This window comes from Mchenga conophoros, linkage group LG20, assembly GCF_057382185.1.
Source record: "Mchenga conophoros isolate Kocher_MC1m ecotype Shallow Benthic linkage group LG20, M_conophoros_male_GT1.1, whole genome shotgun sequence".
Taxonomy (NCBI): domain Eukaryota; kingdom Metazoa; phylum Chordata; class Actinopteri; order Cichliformes; family Cichlidae; genus Mchenga; species Mchenga conophoros.
In genome coordinates this window covers 34,262,779-34,277,441 of record NC_140545.1, presented here as the reverse complement: position 1 = coordinate 34,277,441, position 14,663 = coordinate 34,262,779, and the positions used below count along the sequence as shown (strand labels likewise).

Below are 14,663 nucleotides of genomic sequence, written 5' to 3'. Positions count from 1 at the left end.
CAGGATTGGTTAGTTGCAATGTTGATCCTGGACCACGCTAAAGGCAGGAAGCCGCAAATGTTCACCTGTAACGACCCACAGGACGAGGAGGAATGTTGGATGGACCAAAGTTACAGTAACACATTTCCAGAACTTAAGGGGGTCCAGACAAGAAACGATTTACTCATCGCACATCAGTTTGTTGATGATGGTCGACCGCTAGCAGGCATTCCAGGCTCTGGTTGCCTTGGTAACCCTCCCCACCCTCTGACATGTCAATAAAAGATATGCTGCACTTTCATTGACTGATGTCTCAATTATTTGCTTTGAAGTTGAGACATTTAAATCACTTCCTGTGATATCAAAGCAAAGCTGGACCATTCAGTTCCAGGTGCTGTAAAACAGGGTCAATGAGTCTGTCCTTTGTTTCTATTCAGGAAATCCCTCTGTGGGAGAATCTCAGCTGACAGGCAAATCTGTGTGATGCTAACATGTTATTATGGACCACAATCTCTGTTTCCTTGTAGAACTGTGCCACAAACAATAAGTGCAGGGCCAAAGACAAAAAGGTGTCTTTAGTAATGTGTCTTATTTAGTCCAATAAGCAGCTAATTTCACAACTCGTGTACAGGGATGAGTATCAAAACCCGGTTCTTGTTGAGAACCGGTTCCCACTGTTTCAATTCCTTGGAATTGTTTGACATTTTTGCAAGCGATTCCCTTATTCCCAACGAGTAGTTGGCTCTCAGCCGTCGCACTTTTTCTCCTCTCCTCCTCTCCCTTAGCTTCCCTGCTTAGCCTCTTATGTCCTTGTCTAGTCTCGTGGGTTTTTTTGTATTACGTTTCCCTGGAACACTCTCTCACAGTCTGTTCTCTAAAACCTAAAGGAGGAATTATGGATTTGGATTTGATCAACTGGTCTCTGAATGCAATTGACACCCCTTCTCAACGAGAAGTCTGGGCTCGGGTGAGCCTGACTGCTGAAGATATCTACCTATTCGGAACCATGATAACAGGGATCTTGCTGATCGGAGCTGGCTCGGCCCTGACTTATCGAAGAATTAAGGAAGCGGAACCGGCTGTTCAAACCCCACAAGGCTGCCCGCTGGGATTGAAATCATGGGATGAGGCGTGAGTTTCTAAAAATGGGCTCATTGAGTGCAGCACGGAGAAGATCTTGGAGAGGCTGATGGCTGCCGTGAATACTCAGAATAAGACCTCTGAGTGAAAAACTGGATTACATCTGGAGGGGCTAGCTCGAACAACACCTTTGAGCGCAAATTCGATCACATCTTGGGGAAGTGCACTGCGGTCGTGAGCTCTCAGAACCTGCTCTTTGAGCAAAAAGAATGACAACATCACGGAACGTAAGTTTGGATAACATCATAGAAAGCTCACGGCTCTCCAACGGGAGATTGAGAGACCAGTGTTGGACTGTTAGAACAGCTTTGAAATTCATATGAGTTGTTCGCACTAAAGTAAAAACTATCATCACTTCATGCGGAGACCCCTTCGGCGCCAGCTGCGGCCTCAAGGCTGGAGCTGAACAAAACGCCCTGATAACGACTGTGTTTAGTCTGTTTCTTCCCATTCCATGCAAGGCCACCTGGGTTGGCTGGAAGACTGTTTACTTAGCCTGGCAGGGCGAAGGACACTGTCTCAGCTGAACTCTGGACACACACACACACACACATACACTGATATGCACACACTGATCCCCCCTCCCTTTCCAAACGCCTTCGATGCTTGTGCCCTACCGGGGAAGATGGCAGTCGACTGGACCAGCGCAGACATGCTGCAGGACCGGATGCGCTGTCTACACCGGCTCTCTCTTACCCTTTACCCGCCCCTGTTGCTTGTCTTGTGTTTCTATGCTGTATTGATAGTCATGTGCTTTTGTGCTGAGGTGTTTTTTCTGTTATCAAACTGTTCTCCCATTAGGAGCTCAGTCTGAGTGGAGTTTTTTTTCTCCTTCTCTTACCTAATGTTATGTATTTTCGTTGTTTTTTTCCTATCAGCCGACCTTTCTGACATGTCTCCCCAATGTGATGTTTGTGTAAAGTTGGTCAGAAGGTTCCTTTGTAAGTGTGCATTCGCCATTAGCGTGCTGCCTGCTGTAACCCTAATTTCTTTCAGGATTAATAAAGTATTCTGATTCTGATTCTGATTCTGATTTATCGATTCCAGTCGCCCCGAATGACGTCACCACGTTGCGGCGCGTCATTTACCTGGCAGGAAACATGGCGGCTCAGACGCTCTACCAGTATCTACCAGTAGCGTCTCCTTTCAGGCCAGGATAGACGAATGTCACCGAGCAGTGACTCAGTTTGTGGTCAAAGGCTTGCACCCATTTGCCGCAGCAGATGCCCCGATTTTCAGTAAGTGTTTAATTGTAGGCAGGGACATTACTGGATATTCTTGTGTAATTGCTACAGAATAATTTATGTTATACTTTGTTATTGCTACAGAAGAATATTTATTTTATTATTTTACATTTACAATTTTTTTTCCTGGGGACCCTGTGACCCATTGAAGAGCCGTAGGCTGGATCTCTAAAGATCTCACTGTTGGGTTTGTAAGGCCATGTTACTCCTAAATTTCTATCTTGTTCAAAGAGAAGATATAAAACAAAGTTCTGAGCTAATCGACCTTAGTGTTCTCCTTTTTTAAAAATAAGAATCGAAAACAGAATCGAAAATGGAATCAGAATCGTAAAAATCGTATCAATATCCATCCCTACTCGTGTATTGATTGATTGATTTAACAAACATGTAATGCTACTGCAGTGCTTATGGGCAATGGATGATCTGGTTAGGCTGATGAGTCCTAGTAAAGGAGTCCTGATGTTTTAGCTCAGTTTTTGGCCTCCACCAGTGCCTGAGGGAAAGTAGCTGGTGAATGATTCACTGGTTGCTCACGAGCTTGTCTCTAACTGTGTCATTCTGCTGTTTGCTCATGGGCAGGTCAGAGTCAGAGGTTTTTACAGCTCCTAAACTGAAAACAGACGCCGCCAGAAACAAATCTACGAGGGCAGGGCGCACGTCAAGCTTAGAGCTGCAAACTGTGCTCCCTGTTCTAAGTGTGTTTGGGTTCTGGATTACACACACACACACACACACACACACACACACACACACGCACAAACAAACAAGCAGATGTGTTGGATACCAGGCAAACCTCAAGAGAAGTAAAAATAAATAAAGACAGAGACACAGAGAATTTGTTCTGCTCTGCGGCTTCAACCTCGTAAACTCCACTCAGGATTAAACTAACAGCTAAACACACACACACACACACACACACACACACACACACACACAAACACGTGTTTTCCATCACTTCAGAGGACTTTACGCCGTTTTCCATTCATTTCCTGACGACTTACTCCTTCAGTCTTCACACCAAAAATGAATAAATAACTTTGTTTATTTTCTTAAAGGAAATCAAGTCCCCACAATGCGATGTGTAATCTGGATTTTGCCCTCACAACATGGCTGATAGACTTGAGAGGACATTATGTTAACTTTGATTCTTTTTCCAAAGATTTATTCTAACCAAAAACTGTGTTTACATGCATAAATCTAATTTACACAGCGGGGCTGAGTCCCTGTAATGGAGGAGAGTTCCCACAACACAAGTAATTTGAGTACACGCACACATGCAGGGTCCAGATGTGCAGTAATAGTAGCAGCGATGTAAAAAAGGAAGCATACAGTAGGCCCTGAAACCACAATGTGCGCGCGCACACACACACACACACACAGAGCCATTGTCATTTACGCACATAGACTCACAGAGAGGACCATTGTCATGCATGCTGCTGGCTGTTTCACGGCAACTTAAAAAGATTAACGGGTGATCAGCATCAATTTACACTGAAGAATGGGAGTTTTGGGGGAGATGGGGGTCGGACGGGGGAGGGGGAGAAGAAAATGATCGAGAGAACGAAAACAAGCCTGGTGGAGAAATAAAAAGACAAATGCAGGAGACGAGAGTTTATCTTCTTTTTTTTTAATTCACAAAGTTTTGGTTCAACTGACATAAAAAAAGGAAATGAGCATTAATTTAAACATTTATCGTCACTTTTTTTCCCAAGCTTTATTTTCATTTTTAAATTGGAAAACAAACAAACACGACAAAACAAAAACATTTATCATCACTTTATTTTGACCCTTATACTCTCCTCCTCTTTCTCACCCCGAGTTACTATTGAAAGGAAAGGAAAGGAAAGGAAAGGAAAGAAAAGGGAAGGAAAGGAAAGGAAGAGCAGAAAAGTAAACAAAGCAAGACTGAAGAAACATAGAAAGGAGAAAGTGAATGATAGGAAAGGAATGCACTTAAGAATCAAAAGAATAGGAAAAGAAAGAAAATGAAACCAAGTCAGGGGAGAGAAGAAAAATAAAGAGAAAAAAATATTGAAAGGAAACCAAATAGGAGACCAAATAAAGGAAAGGACAGAGGAAGCAGGATGCAGGCAACATAGAAGGGAAAAAAAGGAGGATGAACTGAGCGCTCGACCCCTCAAGTGGCTTCAATTAAGAAAATTACAGAGAGATCGAAGGCGAAACCAGAGCTGTCAGCTGATTACAGGGCCAACCCTGTGCTGCAGACCCAGAAGTAACCCCAGCCTAAACCTGAACCCGGACCAGCCCGAGTCCCCCCTCTCGTTATTTTAGGCTCAGCATGCTCGGTGTGGAAACACTGAGTCTGCTGCTAACAGACCACATCCAACTCTCTCCGACTTCACTCATTTCTGCTGCTTTTATTTCAGTTTTATTTGCCCTAAATCATCCTCACGACGCCCTGAATGACACAGATCGCGTAGCCTCAGCTGGAGTTAGCTTCTATTAGCTTCTGATAGCTGACTTTAGATGGTTGATTTTAGTGTCTGATAGAAAAATTATTGTTTTTACTGTTTTGATGCTTAACTTGATTATATGTCATTATAATAACCATTACAGTTTTTTACAGACGCTAGGACACATGTCTCAATACTTAGGTCCCGTTTGCAAAACTCCTCACACAGTGAGCACAACAGAAGTCTATGTGGGCTAAACTGAGGACCAGTTATCATTGTTTTGGCACAAAATGCATTCAATGACTACATCTCTCAAATTTCATGAATCATCTTCTCACTCAGACACAACAACTGCCAAAAAGCTTTGTACGGACAGGACATTTTGCATGTGCTTACATACTGTTTTCAAAACTGTTAAACTCATGGTCAAAACAATAACACAATGCAAAACTTGAAAAGACAGCAAAATGCAACAGCAATATTTTAGTGAAACATATTTTAAATCTAAAAATGCAGTTTAACCAGCCACAGCTGATTCTCATTGTGGATGAACATCTACACAGGTGTTACTCCTTCAATTTTTCAACTCCTTCAATTCTGGCAGCCAGAAGATTCTTTCCTAGGTGTGTTGCCCTAGATGGCATAAGATGTGATGTGGATGAGAACCTGTGGCCAAATGGAGGAGACCGAGTAGATTAGCATTACTATTGTATGTGTATCAGTGGATGGTGTGTATACAAATTCTTGTATTTTGGGATTACTTAGTGCAAAAAAATAAAAATACATAAACATAAATACATGATGTCTGATTCATTCCAGTAACATATATTGAAATTATAAACAGAGATGTGTCCTTGTTTTACACAAGAAAACACTGTAATGCTACATGTTGTTAGTGTTTTTTAGGTCATTGTTTTGTGGGTGACAAAGTGTGTTTGTCGGCTGTCAACCTTTGCTAGTGTTCTGGAGGAATGAGTTTATTTGAGACCTGAATGAAGTGTTTTGGTAGTTGTAGTGCATTTTGAATGTGAAATAAACTGCTTTGCCAGGCTGAGGGTCAGTTAGGAGAAATGTGTGAAGAGTTTTGCAAAAGTGACCTAAGTATTGGGAAATGTGTCCTAGCGTCTGTAAAAAACTGTAATCAATGAGGGGTTTAAATGTGTGTCTGCTTTTAGGAGGGCGGCTGTGGCTCAAGTGGAGCGAGTCGTCTACCAAGTGGAAAGTCAGGGGGTTGATCCCCGAAGTTTGTATCTTTGGGCGAGATATTGAACCCCTGAAGCATCCAGTCTGAGTGTGTGTGTGTGTGTGTGTGTGTGTGTGTGTGTGTGTGTGTGTGTGTGTGTGTGTGTGTGTGTGTGTGTGAGATTGGGTGAATGAGAAGCGCTTTGGGTGCTCAGCTGAGTAGGAAGATGCTATATAAGTAACAGTCCATTCATCATTTTTCATAGACAGTCGTCCAGTTGTGTCAAACCCAGAACGTCCACAGAAGAGCGCAGAGCAGCGGCGAGGTCATCCTTAGACTGTGAAGTGAACAGAAACCATCAGAGAGATGACTAATCAGAGAAAAGAACACTGTGGTGTGCTCGGCACGATAAAGGAGTCCTGGAAGAATGACCCTGAAGACAATCACAAGGTCTTTTCTTCAGAATTATGTGAAGAGCCCTCTCCAGGAAGTAGACAGATCTTTGTCCATGTCTTTTATGAAGGGAAGTCTCCACCTAATAAAGTACAAAGGTGAAAACTAGTGACAAAATAAAACAAAAAGTTAAATAACTACATTTTCATGTTTGGGCCAGGCTGGCCGGTTCTTTCCCTCCTCTCCCTCTGGGTGGCTCTGGGAGGGATCATTTCAGGCTCTGCCTTTGGGCAGGTCTCATTCAGAGGCTGCTACGACCCAGCTATGGTGATGGATCTCTGCTTGATCGTTACCTCCACTCTGGGGAGCTTTATAGCCAGAAAATTCTTACCTGTGGAGGAGTTTCCAGTCACCGGTCAAGTCCAGCCCTTCATCCAGCACCACAAACTTTCCTTTCACCTGTAGACTCTGCCCGCCCTCTTGCAAGTACCATGATCATCGTCTGTCTTTGGACATCGGACGTCCGGCGCTCTCTTTTGTTCCTGGCCACCCGGCTCACTCATATTTACATCGCTTGTTGTAAATAAACTCCATAAATCTGCCTAAAGCCGTCTGGGTTTACTTCCTAGGTTCAGTTAAAAAAGAAAAAGAAAAAGAAAAGCGTCATGACACAAATAATTAAATAAATCTGTGGTGCTTACATCTCACCTTTAAAAAGCTAAGATGCCCAGATCAGCCGCTCAGGCTTCTCTGAACCAACAACAGCTGATAACCTGAAACATACATGAGGCAGGGCGATGCGTGAGAACATGCGGCGTCTACTCGGCCTCGCTTTACTGTTGATTACTGATTCTGTTTTTTAATGTGTCCAGAATGAATTCAGAAGTGCTCAGAGTTATGTTCTGCTCACATTCAGCCAAATGCAGCCAAGCTGACTGCACTCCACACTAATGACCCCAAAGTACTGTCGAGTTTTTGTAGGTAAAGGAAAAGGTAAAATTAAAATATTGACCAATGACAAAGAGATTTACCGGATCTCCAGCCAATCAAACTGTTTTTCATTCAGTGAAGACAAAACTAAAAGTAGAAAACAACAACAAAAACAGGAGAGAGCTGCAATAAAAGCACCACAAAGGAGGAAACACCATCTGTGGGGATGTCGGTGCCGTCCAGACATCAGACAAAGAAATCTCAACACAATGAAAATTTCATATCAGAAGATCCTGTTAGCTACTGGAAGCTACTGGAAGCTACTATAATCCTCAGTGGGTGTCCGATAGTTTTGTTCAAGCCCTGAAGTTAAAGCTGCAAGCCTGCACTTAAACCCCACATACATCAGATAACTGTGACTGAATTAAAAGTTTAAAAAAAAAGAAAAGCATTAATGTCCAAATATGTACGGACCTTCTTCTTTTTGTCTTATGGTGGAACCAAGTTCCTCAAAAGGTTTCTGTTTCTCGAGGAAAAGTCCCGCAGTGGAAACACACCTATTGTCTAGTTGTCGACTGACTCATCAGTCAGTCAGGATGTGACTAATCTGTAATCACGCACTTCTGCTTTATTACAGGGAGTGTGTTTTTCTGTTGTTGTTAGATTCTCCTTCAGCTGCATTTCAAGAGGCAGCGATGAAATGTGCTTAAAATTTTACACAAGCATCTACATTTTGTCTTAATTATACCTGTGACGTCCAAGTGTGTGCGAAAAAGTGTGTCTGACTGCTTTAGTTACCCTTTACTAATGGTGATAAACATATGAGTGGGTCTGTACGTACATTCAGTAATAATCCATATTATTCTAAACTGAGCAACGTTTTTACCACAACTGTATTTTAAATATCTTTGCACATTTATGTCAAATAAAAAGACTTTTACTCGTTACAAAAGTAGACACGTCTGTGTTATTGTACACGGATGTGCAAGACAAAGTCAGTATAACTCTATACAAGTACATATGGATATACATTAGACATAAAGTGACCACAAATAAATGAAAAAGAAAGCGGTAAAAAAATTACATAAAGGAATATAAAAGAATTACAAAGCAATTTAGAATATTTAAAAAGGATTTTAAGACACAAAATGATGTAAAAGATTACAGAGACACATTAAAAAATTATAAAAGATAAGAGCAAAGACACAGAAAACAACTCAAGGCAACTTGAAACAAGTAAAAATGACACACAACTGCAAAAAGGATTTAAACATCACAAAAAGCCTCCAAAAGACAGACGAGTCTTACCAACACTTACCAGGAGGAATAAAACGTTACAAAGCAACTTAAAATATATATGAATAGTTTTAAAACTCTAAAAGACCAGAAAAACAATTTTAAAATGATGAGAAGAGACATAAAAAACCGACAAAGCTATGAAATATATAAACGGACATCTAAAACTACACAATGATGTAAAAGATTACAAAATGTCTTAAAATGACAGCAAAGAGACAGAAAACAACTATAAAGCAAATTAAAAATAAACAGACAAAATAAAAAAACATGTAAAAGATTAAAAAATGATGACAGTTAAAAAATTAACAGACATGAAAACTAGGGGTGCAACGATATTCGTATCGATATTGAACCGTTCGATACAGTGCTTTCGGTTCGGTACGCATATGTATCGAACAATACAACATTTGTAATTTATTTTATCAACTTTCCTTCTGACGATGCTGTCTGTGTTGAGCGCTCAGTGAATCTGTGTTCGACTACTCCGCCTAGGCTGCACTGTCGAGCGCAGATCCACTGAGCGCTCAACACAGACAGCATAGTCAGAAGGAAGAGCGCAGGGCAAGCTAGCAAGACAGAAGTTAAGCTCGCCTTGCAACATGGACCTCCCCCACCCTCATTCAGATCTGGTGTTTGGAATTATTTTGGTTTTCATGTGACGTATGACCCTGAAGGTAAGCGAGTCATGGACTAAAGTAAAACAGTATGTTGGATGTGCCATGCAATGCTCAATTACATTGGTGTGAACTAGTGTGTTAGCGCAGTTAGCTCGTTAACGTGTTGGCCGTCTAGCCCCATGCACGGGGCGATCGGCGGTAGCTCGTTAACGGAGATTTGCCGTGTTGTGGTGTTAAGGTCATTTCAACGAGATTAACCTGAAAGCACTAGTGGGAACACAACGAGTATGACTGCACATTTACTCCGACATCATCCTAGTGCAAAGACAAAAACAACAAGCATGCTACTAACTTTAGCCGAGTCATTTAGACAGCTGTTAGCACATGATTCTCCTTATGCTGCTGAGAATATAGCCCAGAAGAAGCGGATAGTATAGCTTTTATTTTGGAAAGAGACATTTCTCTGTAATAAACTCTCTTTTCCAAAGATGAGTGATTCCTCAATCAGATACAGGGCTTGCAATATCGCTAGCCCGACGTCCCGGAGCTAGTGATTTTTTCAGGCGGCTACCAAAATCTATCTCTTCCCTGCCCGTCGGGCTATTGTAGGAAAAATATATGTCAATGCTTTTGCATTCTTTCAGAAATGTAGCTGGGTAATTATGTCATTGGCATCGGTGAGCCACTGTCAATATGTGACATATTGAAGTCGCGTTTGAATTTGCGCTTGTTTTTTTGCTTTCACTTTGCAATCGTGCGAACTGTGTATAGAGAGCGACAGCACTGATCTGTGAGTGATGATAATTTGTGCACCAATTCCTCTGACATCGTCTTATTAATCGTTAGCTTACTATGCAAACATGACAAGTGAAATCTCCCGCAGCTTAAACATGTGAGAGGTTGATCGCGCAGAGAATCGCTGAGCTTATGTGAGTGCGTGTGTAAAAGCAGCAGGAGAAGTTATGACAAATCAGACTATAAGGCAAAAAGAAAGTGCAGCTTTATGGTTTCATGGACAAAAGAATTTCTGTGGCTGCAATATGACGAGCTAAATAACCAGGGCTGCACATAAGTGGTCCGCAGGTGCGCATTCGCTGTCAAAATAAAAAACACACACAAGGGTTAGGGTTAAATTTAAAAACTGTACTTTTGAGTTAAAATATATATTTATAATTTTAATAAATGACAAATTAAAAAGGCATGAACATTTTTTTGTATCGAAAAAATATCGAACCGTGACACCAAAGTATCGAACCGAACCGTGAATTTTGTGTATCGTTGCACCCCTAATGAAAACGGTTACAAAACAGAAGATTTAGAACCACAAAATGATTGAAAACATTACAAAGAGCCTTTAAATGATGACAGAATCTTAAGATGACATCATAAAGACATAAAGCAACTAAAAAGAGACTTAACTACAAAAGACACGAAAGCATCAAGAAATGGGAGACACAAATTAGAAAGACCCCTGAAATTACGACAGAGAGACTTAAAACAACTAAAAGCACGTTTATAAGAAAAGCTGCTGGTTTGATTCCTGTTGCATGCATGAAGGCCATGCAGCGTAACGCTCAGGCGCTGCCAGCTGTGGCGACGCCTGTGGTAAGGCAGCAGCTGAAAGTAGCTTACTTTAAAAGACTTAAAATATCTATAAAGAGACAGAAATCAGCAGAAGCAACTTAAAACAGCTAAACAGAGACTTTAATTAACGCTCTTGATTTAATTCTGTCTCCTCTGTGAGACTCTGGGGGGTCCTTTTCACACCTGTGCTCAGAGGCTTCATGATCATGTGTGATAGAGAAAAAGAAATCACACTAAGAGCTTAAAATACTAGGGGTGCAACGATACACAAAATTCACGGTTCGGTTCGATACTTTGGTGTCACGGTTCGATATTTTTTCGATACAAAAAAATGTTCATGCCTTTTTAATTTGTCATTTATTAAAATTATAAATATATATTTTAACTCAAAAGTACAGTTTTTAAATTTAACCCTAACCCTTGTGCGTGTTTTTTATTTTGACAGCGAATGCGCACCTGCGGACCACTGATGTGCAGCCCTGGTTATTTAGCTCGTCATATTGCAGCCACAGAAATTCTTTTGTCCATGAAACCATAAAGCTGCACTTTCTTTTTGCCTTATAGTCTGATTTGTCATAACTTCTCCTGCTGCTTTTACACACGCACTCACATAAGCTCAGCGATTCTCTGTGATCAACCTCTCACATGTTTAAGCTGCGGGAGATTTCACTTGTCATGTTTGCATAGTAAGCTAACGATTAATAAGACGATGTCAGAGGAATTGGTGCACAAATTATCATCACTCACAGATCAGTGCTGTCGCTCTCTATACACAGTTCGCACGATTGCAAAGTGAAAGCAAAAAAACAAGCGCAAATTCAAACGCGACTTCAATATGTCACATATTGACAGTGGCTCACCGATGCCAATGACATAATTACCCAGCTACATTTCTGAAAGAATGCAAAAGCATTGACATATATTTTTCCTACAATAGCCCGACGGGCAGGGAAGAGATAGATTTTGGTAGCCGCCTGAAAAAATCACTAGCTCCGGGACGTCGGGCTAGCGATATTGCAAGCCCTGTATCTGATTGAGGAATCACTCATCTTTGGAAAAGAGAGTTTATTACAGAGAAATGTCTCTTTCCAAAATAAAAGCTATACTATCCGCTTCTTCTGGGCTATATTCTCAGCAGCATAAGGAGAATCATGTGCTAACAGCTGTCTAAATGACTCGGCTAAAGTTAGTAGCATGCTTGTTGTTTTTGTCTTTGCACTAGGATGATGTCGGAGTAAATGTGCAGTCATATTCGTTGTGTTCCCACTAGTGCTTTCAGGTTAATCTCGTTGAAAAGACCTTAACGCCACAACACGGCAAATCTCCGTTAACGAGCTACCGCCGATCGCTCCGTGCATGGGGCTAGACGGCCAACACGTTAACGAGCTAACTGCGCTAACACACTAGTTCCCACCCATGTAATTGAGCATTGAGTGGCACATCCAACATACTGTTTTACTTTAGTCCATGACTCGCTTACCTTCAGGGTCATACGTCACATGAAAACCAAAATAATTCCAAACGCCAGATCTGAATGAGAGTGGGGGAGGTCCATGTTGCTGAGAGCTTAACTTCTGTCTCGCTAGCTTGCCCTGCGCTCTTCCTTCTGACTATGCTGTCTGTGTGGAGCGCTCAGTGGATCTGCGCTCGACAGTGCAGCCTAGGCGGAGTAGTCGAACGCAGATTCACTGAGCGCTCAACACAGACAGCATCGTCAGAAGGAAAGTTGATAAAATAAATTACAAATGTTGTATTGTTCGATACATATGCGTACCGAACCGAAAGCACTGTATCGAACGGTTCAATATCGATACGAATATCGTTGCACCCCTATAAAATACCATCTTATTTCTTTTCTCGCGAGTGTTTTTTTTGATTTGCCAAAGATTTTACACCCTTCCTGACTCTACCTTCCTTATTTATCCGGCCTCGGGAGGAAACTGGCTTGTGGGTGACGATCCACGAGCAGCAGTGTGACTTCATGCTGAGAAAAAGCTCTACAGATGTGATGTTTGCTTTGAGGGTGTGTTGATGGAGTGTAGAGCTGGTCAGAAGGAGCTTTACTGTGTCTTTGTGGATTGAGAGAAAGATATGATATTGGTACCAAGAGAGGAAGTGTGGTGTTGCGTGAGGAAATCAGGACGTGTATGAGGACAGGGAGACTGTGGTGAGCTGTGAGAGGTAGGAGTGGCACATGGGCTCAAGGTGGGGGTGGGATTACATCAGGGATGGGCTTTGAGCCCCTTCTTGTTTGGGGTGGTGATGGACAGGATGACAGATGATATCAGGAAGGAGTCTCTGTGGACGATCGTGTTTGCAGATGACTCTGTGATCTGTGGTGAGAATATGGAGCAGGTGGAGGAGAGGCTGGAGATGTGGAGGCATGAACTGAAGAGAAGAGCAGAAGCAACACAGATACATGTGTTTACATATCCGGGAGTGCCCATCCAAAGCTGGGGGGGTGAGAAAGCAGGCAGGGTGGAGATGAGTGTCAGGGGTGATTTTGACACAAGAGTGAAAGCGTAGTGAGACCTGGTTGGGAGAACAGAATTGGAAAAGAAAGAATCTGAGGGACAGGTCAGACAAAGACAGGTTGGACATGTGTGAGAAGGGAAGACCGATGTGCTGGACAAAGTTCGTTGAAGGCAGGAAGGAAAAGGAAGACCACAGAGACGATTCCTGGTGGTGAAGGAGGACAGGCAGAGGTTGGTGTGGCAGACGTGAGCTGGAGGCAGGTGATCTGCTGTGCCGGGCTTTACAGGGTTAAACTTTTTTATTGTTATTTTTCAGTATCTCTCGATGACTCAACACCTGTTGGGAGACGCAGCAGCAATTTTATCATCAGGCACAATGAAATCTCCTGAATGTGTTGCTCAGTTTGTGCGTCTCTCTCTCCATCAGATCGCTCTGCTTCGGTTTCTTCTCACTGCTCTGCTTCTTCCCTCCCTCATTCACACGTCTCAGTTTCTCATTTGTGTTTCTTTATCCCTCTCGTCTCCATGTGTCTTTACACCATCTCTCTTCACTCCCCCATCCCCCCTTTTATTTTGATATGCATCTCCTCACCCCCTCTTTCTCTCTCTTATACATTTGCAGGCTATACATTTCCACCGCACCTCTCTATAGGGCTCTCTCTCACACACAGCACTTATATGTCTCTCTCTCAGTTTCTCTCTCCACATCTGGTTTTGGGAGGAGAAAAACAGCAGATTAAGGAGTTGGACTGAACCATGAGAGGCTTTTCGGAGGGGGTACAACAGCTGGTTTTCAATTAAAAAGACAGCGCGCTCACTGTCCCATTCCTCTCAACGATGCTCGTTTCCTCTCCGCGTTAGCTAACGTCCTCAGAGGAGCACCGAGCCTTTGATAAGCAGATTAATCTATTGATAATTGGTTTAAATGACCGCTTCTAACTGGCCGTATCCCCTCCCAGCTCAGCGCAGAGTGGTACGCTCCAGCTGGGGGGCTGTCTGTGGTGGAGTAGGGGCAGACCGAGCCGAGCCAAGCCGAGGCAGGCTGTGTGTGAATGGGAGACCTCGCCGCGCTCCTGCGCTCTGTGATCTCTGCTCTCTGGATTATTCCTCACTTTTTAAAAACCCGCAGGATTTTGTGGTGACCTGTGCGGGCTCCTCTTGCTGCCTCCAGCTGAGCTTACCTCACTCAGGTTTTATGTGAGGAGAAGAAGAAGAAAGGCAGCAGAAGCGCGTGGGACTGTGTGGATTTAAATAACTGATCGGACTTTTCTGCGCGTCCCTGTGCAGGTAGGTCTGAGGGGTTCCGGAGGGAGTAGGTGGTGTTTGGAGGTGGAGAGGCCGGTGATGTTCTCCGGGTCCGGGCGGCAGATATGGGGGTATCGGGGTGGTGGCGGTTGTGGAGAGGG

At 42.8% G+C, this 14,663-nt stretch overlaps 1 protein-coding gene across 2 annotated transcripts in view; it reads left to right on the top strand.

Moving 5' to 3' along the window:
- The first annotated feature begins 14,247 nt into the window (after window positions 1–14,247).
- Window positions 14,248–14,663, top strand: part of plxna3 (plexin A3) — a 137,365-nt gene continuing 136,949 nt past the window's right edge. For both annotated transcript variants that reach the window (XM_085258747.1, XM_085258749.1), the window contains exon 1: window positions 14,248–14,544. The gene's annotated coding sequence lies outside the window, so the exon portion shown is untranslated. The remainder of the gene's footprint in view (window positions 14,545–14,663) is intronic.